Raw genomic sequence first — 11,708 nt, 5'->3', positions numbered from 1 at the left:
ATATATATATATATATATATATATATATATATATATATATATATTATATATATATATATATATATATATATATATATATATATATATATATATATATATATATAAATTTACTTATGTGTTTTTTCTAAACCAACATAACGCATTGTCCACTACCGTACACAGGATGGACATGACGTTCACAAGACACTAGTTATGTCCTCAAGATAGAAATGGGAAGCAGAATATACCAGCTTCCGTCGACAAGATGGATTGGCGTGCAATATATATAAATATATATATATATATATATATATATATATATATATATATATATATATATATATATATATATATATATATATATATATATATATTCAACAAGTCGGTCGTCTCCCACCGAGGCAGGGTGACCCAAAAAAGAAAGAAAATCCCCAAAAAGAAAATACTTTCATCATCATTCAACACTTTCACCACACTCACACATTATCACTGTTTTTGCAGAGGTGCTCAGATTACAACAGCTTAGAAGCATATACGTATAAAGATACACAACATATCCCTCCAAACTGCCAATATCCCAAACCCCTCCTTTAAAGTGCAGGCATTGTACTTCCCATTTCCAGGACTCAAGTCCGACTATATGAAAATAACCGGTTTCCCTGAATCCCTTCACTAAATATTACCCTGCTCACACTCCAACAGATCGTCAGGTCCCAAGTATCATTCGTCTCCAGTCACTCCTATCTAACACGCTCATGCACGCTTGCTGGAAGTCCATGCCCCTCGCCCACGAAACCTCCTTTACCCCCTCTTTCCAACCCTTTCGAGGACGACCCCTACCCCTCTTTCCTTCCCCTATAGATTTATATGCTTTCCATGTCATTCTACTTTGATCCATTCTCTCTAAATGACCAAACCACCTCAACAACCCCTCTTCTGCCCTCTGTCTAATGCTTTTATTAACTCCACACCTTCTCCTAATTTCCACACTCCGAATTTTCTGCATAATACTTACACCACACATTGCCCTTAGACAGGACATCTCCACTGCCTCCAACCGTCTCCTCGCTGCTGCATTTACCACCCAAGCTTCACATCCATATAAGAGTGTTGGTACTACTATACTTTCATACATTCCCTTCTTTGCCTCCATAGATAACGTTTTTTGACTCCACATATACCTCAACGCACCACTCACCTTTTTTCCCTCATCAATTCTATGATTAACCTCATCCTTCATAAATCCATCCGCCGACACGTCAACTCCCAAGTATCTGAAAACATTCACTTCTTCCATACTCCTCCTCCCCAATTTGATATCCAATTTTTCTTTATCTAAATCATTTGATACCCTCATCACCTTACTCTTTTCTATGTTCACTTTCAACTTTCTACCTTTACACACATTCTCAAACTCATCCACTAACCTTCGCAATTTTTCTTTAGAATCTCCCATAAGCACAGTATCATCAGCAAAAAGTAACTGTGTCAATTCCCATTTTGAATTTGATTCCCCATAATTTAATCCCACCCCTCTCCCGAACACCCTAGCATTTACTTCTTTTACAACCCCATCTATAAATATATTAAACAACCATGGTGACATTACACATCCCTGTCTAAGACCTACTTTTACCGGGAAGTATTCTCCCTCTCTTCTACACACCCTAACCTGAGCCTCACTATCCTCATAAAAGCTCTTTACAGCATTTAGTAACTTACCACCTATTCCATAAACTTGCAACATCTGCCACATTGCTCCTCTATCCACTCTATCATATGCCTTTTCTAAATCCATAAATGCAATAAAAACTACCCTACCTTTATCTAAATACTGTTCACATATATGCTTCAATGTAAACACTTGATCTACACATCCCCTACCCACTCTGAAGCCTCCTTGCTCATCCGCAATCCTACATTCTGTCTTACCTCTAATTCTTTCAATTATAACCCTACCATACACTTTTCCTGGTATACTCAGTAAACTTATTCCTCTATAATTTTTACAATTTCTTTTGTCCCCTTTCCCTTAATGTAAAGGGACTATACATGCTCTCCGCCAAACCCTAGGTACCTTCCCCTCTTTCATACATTTATTAAACAAAAGTACCAACCACTCCAACACTATATCCCCCCCTGCTTTTAACATTTCTGTCATGATCCCATCAGTTCCAGCTGCTTTACCCTCTTTCATTCTAAGTAATGCCTCACGTACCTCCACCACACTTACATTCTGCTCTTCTTCACTCCTAAAAGATGGTATACCTCCCTGGCCAGTGCATATATATATATATATATATATATATATATATATATATATATATATATATATATATATATATATATATATATATATATATATATATATATATATATATATACATATATATATATATATATATATATATATATATATATATATATATATATATTTATATTTATATATATATATATATATATATATATATATATATATATATATATATATATATATATATATATATATATATATATATATATATATATATATAGTTCCTTGATAATGTGAGTAGTCACGAAAGCGCTTGGAATTTCTCTATTCTTTCAGAGTGGTTGTTTTGCATATTTTGAAATCACCTGTTTACTGTGATCTTATTGCATATATATATATATATATATATATATATATATATATATATATATATATATATATATATATATATATATATATATATATATATATATATTACTGTTCCATGGATTGAGATTAGGTACACAAAAAAATCTACACCCTACCGTCCAGAGAATGAATATGGTCACAAAAATATTGCCGCTACTCTTCACTTGATGCATATGGATAAGGAGCAATGGATAGATATGTAGGCCACAATAAACATGGTCTTGCCGTTTTCAGGATAGATATGGAGTACACGTTATCCTATCCACTGCCACCCACAAGATGAATATGAGTGCACAGTAAATTAGCCACTTATGTTCACAGAAAGAATATGTGGTGCACATTGAGGAAATCGTTGCCTTCCACATGAAGGATATGTGGTACGCAAACTAGCCACTCACAGGGTGGATATAAGGCGCACTCTAAATAACCTACTTTTGTCCACCAGATGAATAGAGGGGGCATGATAAACTATCTCCTACAAGATGGATATTAAGTACACACACAACTAGCCACTACCATCCACAGGATAGATACGGAGTGCACAATTAGAGCCCCGGCAGCAAAATCTAACCGTGCTTGTGTCTCCAATAATATTGCCAGCGGGACTCCATTCGCGTATACTTAATATATGCACAATCTGTCAAGATACGTCAGTTGTCTTAAGCAAGTCTGTGTCTCCTTGTTTACGTACGCTGCGGGAGTCATGTAAGATTCAATATTGTTAAGAATTTTTGCTGGGGTTGAACCTTAATGTTTCTATTATTATTGCCTCTTTTCTCTTTCTTTACTCAGACCACAGTCTTGTCTGTCTGGGTCTTGTCTTTCTCTGTCTCTGTCTGTCTCTCTCTCTTTCTCTCACAACTGTCTTGTCTCTCCACTCATTTGGAATTCAATCTTATCTATCGTTCACACTCAGATTACAGACCTGTCTCTCATTCCAACTCAGATTAGTATTGTCTCGCTCTCATTCTCAGGCAACATACTTGCCTCGCCCTCTCACTCGGTTCATAGTCTTGTCTCTTCCTCTCATCGGACTGTAGCCTTATCTCGCCCTTCCCCTCAGATTGTAATCTGTGTAAAAGCCTTCATCTCTCTCTCTCTCATTGGTCAATTTAAATTTATTTAATATTACTTAAAATCAATGCACATATATAATGTATATATATATATATATATATATATATATATATATATATATATATATATATATATATATATATATATATACATATATTTATATATATATATATATATATATATATATATATATATATATATATATATATATATATATATATATATATATATATATATATATATATATATATATATATATATATATATGTAGCCTCAACGATGCTTCAGAGTGTGTCAGGGAAGGATAGAGCCCGCCTGCTGGCAGTGAGAGCCCCTCATGCTGGGGATTTTCTGTTGGCTGTTCCCAACTCCAGCCTTGGCACACGCCTCGACCCACAGACCCTCCGCATCGGTGTTGCCCTTCGACTTGCCGCCCCTATTCTCGCCGAACACAGGTGTATTTGTGGCAGTGAAGCAGCAGACTGATTCGGGTACCATGGTCTTGTGTGCCGTAAATCCGAGGGAAAGATTGCAAGACATGAGGAGGTTAATAACATTATCAAGAGGAGCCTCACAACAGCTGGATGCCCAGCAGTAAGGGAGCCACCGCAACTATGCAGATCTGACGGCAGCCAGAAGCGTCCAGATGGTATCACCCTTCAAGCCTGGACAGATGGGAAGCAGGTGGTGTGGGACTATACATGTGCATCTACCTTGGCTGATACCTATCTCCAATACACCAGGGAGGAAGGAGGGGCAGCTGCCAGCTTTAGGGAGTCCCAAAAGTCTAGAAAATATGGAGAACTTGCCCATCATTATATGTTTGTTCCCATAGGCTCAGAGACCCTTGGCTCATGGGGAAAGAGTGCATCTAATTTCCTTAAGGAGCTGGGAAAAAGACTCATCAGGGTAACTAGGGATCCCAGGGCAGCAAGTTTTCTGTTCCAGCGGCTCAGTGCGGCTGTTCAAAGGGGTAATGCATGCTGCATTTTGAGCACACGCCCCAGCTCTGAGGAGCTGGATGAGATTTTCGCCTTATAATCGGTGATACACACGTAACAACATGTACCGTATATGCCACCTTTATATCAACAATGTATCTCTTAAATCTTCTGTACCATATTATGTAATAAAATATATATATATATATATATATATATATATATATATATATATATATATATATATATATATATGTGTGTGTGTGTGTGTGTGTGTGTACTCACCTAGTTGTACTCACCTAGTTGAGGTTGCGGGGGTCGAGTCCGAGCTCCTGGCCCCCGCCTCTTCACTGATCGCTACTAGGTCACTCTCTCTGAACCGTGAGCTTTATCATACCTCTGCTTAAAGCTATGTATGGATCCTGCCTCCACTACATCGCTTCCCAAACTATTCCACTTACTGACTACTCTGTGGCTGAAGAAATACTTCCAAACATCCCTGTGATTCATCTCTGTCTTCAACTTTCAACTATGTCCCCTTGTTACTGTGTCCAATCTCTGGAACATCCTGTCTTTGTCCACCTTTTCAATTCCTCTCAGTATTTTGTATGTCGTTATCATGTCCCCCCTATCTCTCCTGTCCTCCAGTGTCGTCAGGTTGATTTCCCTTAACCTCTCCTCGTAGGACATACCTCTTAGCTCTGGGACTAGTCTTGTTGCAAACCTTTGTGTGTGTGTGTGTGTGTGTGTGTGTGTGTGTGTGTGTGTGTGTGTGTGTGTGTGTGTGTGTGTGTGTGTGTGTGTGTGTGTGTGTGTGTGTGTGTGTCGTGCCGAATATGTAAAACTGGTCAATTAGCAAGAACTCATTTAAAATTAAGTCCTTTTTAAAATTTTCTCTTGTACGTTTAAAGATATATTTTTTTCACTAATGTTAATGTAAAAATTTTTAATTTTGCACCAAAAGAATCTTAGAAAATTTACCTAACCTTATTATAACAAGAACAATTTATTTTAGCCTAACCTAACTAAATATATTTTAGATTTGTTTACAATAATTTAATACTAAACAAATAGTGAAATATATTTTTTTCGTTAGGTTCAGAATGATTTTGGCGAAATTATTCCATACACAAATTTTCACTTGTCCTATATGGCAAGATGAGCGTTGCTATTTAAGCCAAGATCGCAAGTTCTGCCTATTCGGCACGACATATATATATATATATATATATATATATATATATATATATATATATATATATATATATATATATATATATATATATATATATATATATATATATATATATATATATATATTTCTCACCTATGTTGCATATCACATTCCTCATCCACATCGTCCCTGAAACATCCTTTCTTATTCATCCGTATATCTCCTAGAGATGTTTTAACCCCGACGACCCATCACGACGTAGGAGCCAGAGTGTAGTAGGTGGTGTTGGAGTTGTGATGGTTGCTCTGGCTCCTACGTCGTGATGGGTCGTCGGGGTTAAACCATCTCTAGGTGATATACGGATGAATAAGAAAGGATGTTTCAGGGATGATGTGGATGAGGAATGTGATATGCAACATAGGTGAGAAATGATAAATGCGGTATGAATATTCAGTTTGAGAAAAAAAATGAGTAAAACAGTTTTATTATGTTTCGATGATTATAACATAAATTTGGTTGGTAAATTGTATTAATATTTTTTGTTGATGAATAGTTAACATGAACTTAGTAAAGTGATTGTGTATTAGTTGGAGGTGTGTGACTTAGTTCTGGTAATGTCTCATGACATGGTAATTTTTTTTTGTGTTTATGTCTTATATTTATTGTCAATATGTCAAGTATAGGTTTTGGTGTATGTCTTAGTTATGATGTGTATGTCTTAGTTGGAGGTGAATGTCTTAGATTTGGTGTGTATGTCTCGTGTCTTAAATTTGTGATTGAAATGTGTAAGTTGCGGGTGTCTGTGTATTTTTTTTTTTTTTTTTGGTGATGGTGATATGCTATAGTGCTCATGTTATGTTATAGATGTTGGTGGAAGTGTCGTGGTATTTTTTGTATATGTCTTATTTTTGTGCGAATGTTTAAAAAATAAGTGTTTTCAGTGATCATAGTAGTTTTGAGATGCATGATCTTAGATTTTTTGGTGATCTTGGTGATGAGTGTTGATAGATGATGGTAAACATGATATGGAATTGGTGATCGTGATTTTTTTGTGAATGTTTATAAAAATGAGTGTTTTTCTGTGATCTTAGTGGTGGGGTCATAAAATCTGGTAATCGTCTTGGTTATAGTGTTCTTAGATATTGTGGGTACAACAGGAGGAAACAAAGTGGGTTGGGTGTGATGTTACTAACCACCAAGTAAACACAGATGGGAGTGTGACGTCATTGGAGGTGAGCTCGTCGGTCCTGTGGGGTGTGACATCGTGTGTTGGTGGTAGTGAGGTGAGTGCGCTTAGATATTGTCAAATATGATTTTTTATGTGAATGTTTATAAAAAATGAGTGTTTTCTGTGATATTAGTGATTTTTGAGGTAAGTGAACATGGGTGATTGTTGTTGGTGGTTGTCTTAGATTTATGTGTGTACAAGATATGTTTTCAGTTGATGGTGATCATGTACTAAGTGTTTGTGTATTAGGTTTGTGTTCAAGTTTTTCTTTTTTTTTTTTTGCGCCCATAGGGAGGGAGTTCTTGGTTATAGTGATTTGAGGGAATTTCTATAAAATGGGTGTTAGCTGGTGATGCTAAACTTAGTTTCTGGTGATTTTGACGGTGTTTTGGTAGTATTCAGTGGTGATTTGGTAGTAATCAGTAGTGTTTTGGGAGTATTCAGAGGTGTTTGATGGTGTTTTTGAAGGTGTTCAAATGATGTGCAGAGTATTTTTGAAGATGTTCAGTGGTGTTTTGGTGATGTTCAGAGTTGGTTCAAAGTTAGTCTGTGTGTTAGTTGTGGTGATGTTCAGAGTTGGATCAAAGTTAGTCAGTGTGTTAGTTGTGGTAATGTCTCATGTCATATGTGTATGAGTTAGTTTTTTTTTTTTTTTTGTGCTAATGTCGTAAAGTCTGGAGAATGAGGGAGGAGTTTGGTGGATGAGATGTAATTTAGGTTAATGAAATGTGTAAGTGTGAATGTAAATTGGTGAGTGAGTTAGAGAAGACAAAATGTTATGTGATCTTAGTAAAAGTATAAATAGTTTTAGTGATCTTCGTTATGATGATGTTTTAAGAGAGTGTGTACAAAAATGTGTGATCTTAGTGGTGGGGTTATAGAATCTGGTAAACGTCTTGATTGTGGTGATCTTAGATATTGGAGATATAACAGGTTGAAACAAGTAGCTTCCTCTCAATAAGTTAAATGAAGTAAAAGTGGGGTGTGACGTCGTCAAGTAAACACAGGATGGAGTGTGATGTCATGGGAGGTATCCCTATCTGTGCTGGTATGTGTTGGTAGTAGTGAGAGGAGTGTATTAGATATTGTATGGAGTTGGTGATTGTGATTTTTTGTGCGAAGGTTTATAAAAATGAGAGGTCATTGATGATAGTTGATGGATGTCTTAGTTTTTTTTTTGTGTGTGTGTGTGCACATGTTATGTTTTCAGTTGGTGGTGATCCTGCTGTAAGTGTTTCGGTGCTGTTTGAAAATGTTCAAAGGTGTTTTTTGTGAGTATTCAAATGATTTATGAGTTTTTTTTTTTTTTTGCGGTCATGTTATATAATAGTCTGAGGTGAGTGGGATCGTCTTGGTTATAGTGATTTGAGGGGATTTCTATAAAATGGGTGTTAGTTGGTGGTGCTGATCTTAGTTTCTGGTGATTTTTAGTGTTGTTTGGGCAGTATTCGGTGCTGTTTTGGTAGTATTCAGTGGTGTTTTGGGAGTATTCAAAGGAGTTTGATGATGTTTCTTGAATGTGTTCAAATGATGTTTTTGGAGTAATCAAAGGTAATTGATGATGTTTTTGGTGTTGTACAAATTAAAGTGTGGTGTGTGTGTGTGTGTGTGTGTGTGTGTGTGTGTGTGTGTGTGTGTGTGTGTGTGTGTGTTAGTGTTGGTAATGTCTCTTGACATAAGTGTATGAGTTAGTTTTTGTGATACTGTTGTAAAAATATGAAGAATGAGGGAGTAGTATGGTGGATGAGTCGTAATTTAATGAAGTATGTAAGTGTAGATAAATTAGAGATGTCAAATCTTATTTGGGAGTAATCAAAATGTTGACTTGGAAATGTTTCAGTGTTGTTTGGAAAATGTCCAAAGGTGTTTATGTGAGTATTCAAATGATTTATGAGAGTGTTCGAAGTAATCTGTGGGTTGTTCTGTAGTGAGATGATAAAGGTTGTCGATGAGAGAATATTTCTTAAGAGATATTGAGAAAAGGTGGTCTCAAATGATGATGTATGAGTGTGTTTTGAAGGTGTTCAAAGTAAAGTGAGTTGTCTGTGTGTGTTAGGTGGTCATAGAATTTTGTGAATATCTTGGTTACAGTGATTTTAGTGGATTTGAGATGGGTGATGAGATGCATTTATGGATGTGAAATGTGATTTTTGTGTTTGTTCTGAAGAGGTGTGTTGGGAGATGGGTGAGTGGGTGTGAAGAAATGCGGGTGAGATGGAGAGGGGTATGGGGAGGGTTGTATTAAAAATTTAATGAAATATGGGGGGATTTTACTGAAAATAAGGTAATGTGTGAATATTACAAAAGAAATTATAGAAGTGAAAAGTTATGATACACTGGAAAAGATTGGAGTGTGTAGAAACATGTCGCAGTAGTTGGGTAGTGAGATTACTTGTTGTGAGTATAATATTAATTTATGCGGATACAAGGAGATGGGTATGGAGAGGATTTTATTAGAATTTTAGTAATGTAGGGAGGAATGTGTATTACATTTTAAGATTCAATAAAAAGAAGGGGAAAAATTTGTATCGAAAGAGGAAAAATTGTGAATAAATTGGTAAGTGATGAGGGTTGTGGGTATTGTTGTCGAACTAGAGATATCGAAAAAGATGTTATAAGTGGGTTGTTGTTGTGGGTGATGTGGATTGTGGGGTGTTGTGGGTTGTGGGTGTTGTGGGTTGTGGGTGTTGTTGTCGAACTAGAGATCCCGAAAAGTGGTGGGTTGTGAGTGTTGTGAATTGTGGGTGTTGTGGGTTGTGGGTGTTGTTGTCGAACTAGAGATACCAATAAAAGATGTTATAAGTGGGTTGTTGTTGTGGGTGTTGTGGGTTGTGGGGTGTTGTGGGTTGTGGGTGTTGTGGGTTGTGGTGTGTTGTGGGTTGTGGGTGTTGTGGGTTGTGGGGTGTTGTGGGTTGTGGGTGTTGTGGGTTGTGGGTGATGTGGAACTAGAGATGCTGAAAAGTGGTTATAAGTTGTGGGTTGTTGTTGTGGGTGTTGTGGGGTGTGGGGTGATGTGGGTTGTGGGTGTTTTGGGTTCAGGGTGTTGTTGTCGAACTAGTGATGCCGAAAAAGTGGTTATAAGTTTTGGGTTGTGGGCGTTGTTGTCGAACTAGAGATACCGAAAAAGAGGTGATTCTGTTGTAAGTGTTCGTGTGTGTTTTGTTTGTGTTCATGTTTTTTTTTTTTTTTGCGCTCGTGTTATATCTTAGTTGGAGGTGAGTGTACTCATAGAAATTGGTAATCGTCTTGGTTTTAGTGATTTGAGAGGATTTGTGTGAAAATGGGTGTTAGTCTGTGATGTTGATCTTAGTTTATGGTGATTTTTGTGGTGTTTGGGCAGTATTCGGTGCTGTTTTGGTAGTATTCAGTGGTGTATTTGGGAGTACTCAAATGATGTTTGAGACTATTCAAAGGTGTTTTTGAAGGTGCTCAAATGATGTGCAAAAGTATTTATGAAGGTGCTCTGGGAGTATCCAGTGGTGATTTGGGGGTGTTCGAATGATGTTTTTGGAGTATTCAAAGGTAATTGATGGTGTTTTTGGTGTTGTTCAAAGTAAAGTGTCTGAGTTAGTTTTTGTGATACTGTTGTAAAAATCTGGAGACTGAGGGAGGAGTTTTGGGGGATGAGTTGTAATTTAATGAAATATGTAAGTGTAGATAAATTAGAGATGTCAAATCTTATTTGGGAGTATTCAAAATGTTGTCTTGGAAATGTTTTAGTGTTTTTTGGAAAATGTCCAAAGGTGTTTATGTGAGTATTCAAATGATTTATGAGAGTGGGGGTTGTTCTGTAGTGAGATGATAAAGGTTGTCGAAGAGTGAATATTTCTTAAGAGATATTGAGAAAAGTGTGTGTGTGTGTGTGTGTGTGTGCGTGTTAACTTCGTAATATGTAAAATTGTGACTAGTGAATTTATCGAAAAGTGGTTATAAGCTGTAAGTGTTGTGGTGACTTTTTCTGATAAAATTAGTTAAAACGAGAAAAATTGTGTGTTATGAGTGAAAATTGTGAGATGTTGGTGGGAGAGTGAGGATTTGGGGGGGGGGGAGAACGGGTTAGAAGAGGAGAGAGAGAAGGTCATAGTCTCACACTATGCTATGGAGTGACCTGAGATGTTATCTGAGATCGGTCAGATAAGATTCGCCAGACTTTTTCTGATGAAATAGTTAAAACGAGAAAAAATGTCTAGACTTGAGGAGAGTGAATCTTTTGTAAAGAAATTGTGGATTGTTGTGGGTATTAACGAAAAAAATGTGAAATTATTTGGGTTATCCTGGGATAAGAGTGAAAATGTGTAACGTTTTCCCTATGTTGTATATGTGTAATATTGAGATGGTGGCGACGAAGAAGATCCAGAACAAAATGCACAGAATTTCTTCAAGAGAAAAATATGTTGATTTTAGTCAATGAATTGTATCTTTTTTTCAATGAATTTTTTTTGTTGGATGTATATGAAATGCATTGGTTGTATAATAAATAAATGAAAATATTGTGTATTAGTGTTATCCTGCATTTTATTGTCTGCTCGACAAGATTCAGCCTGTGTGTGTGTGTGGTCATCATGTGACATCACTGACATAGGGGGAAGTCGACAAGATTCAGCCTGTATATGTGAGGTCGTTGCGTGACGTCACTGACCGCAGAGT

The sequence above is a fragment of the Cherax quadricarinatus genome, chromosome 90, assembly GCF_038502225.1.
Source record: "Cherax quadricarinatus isolate ZL_2023a chromosome 90, ASM3850222v1, whole genome shotgun sequence".
NCBI lineage: Eukaryota > Metazoa > Arthropoda > Malacostraca > Decapoda > Parastacidae > Cherax > Cherax quadricarinatus.
Note: the sequence above shows the minus strand (reverse complement) of the source record.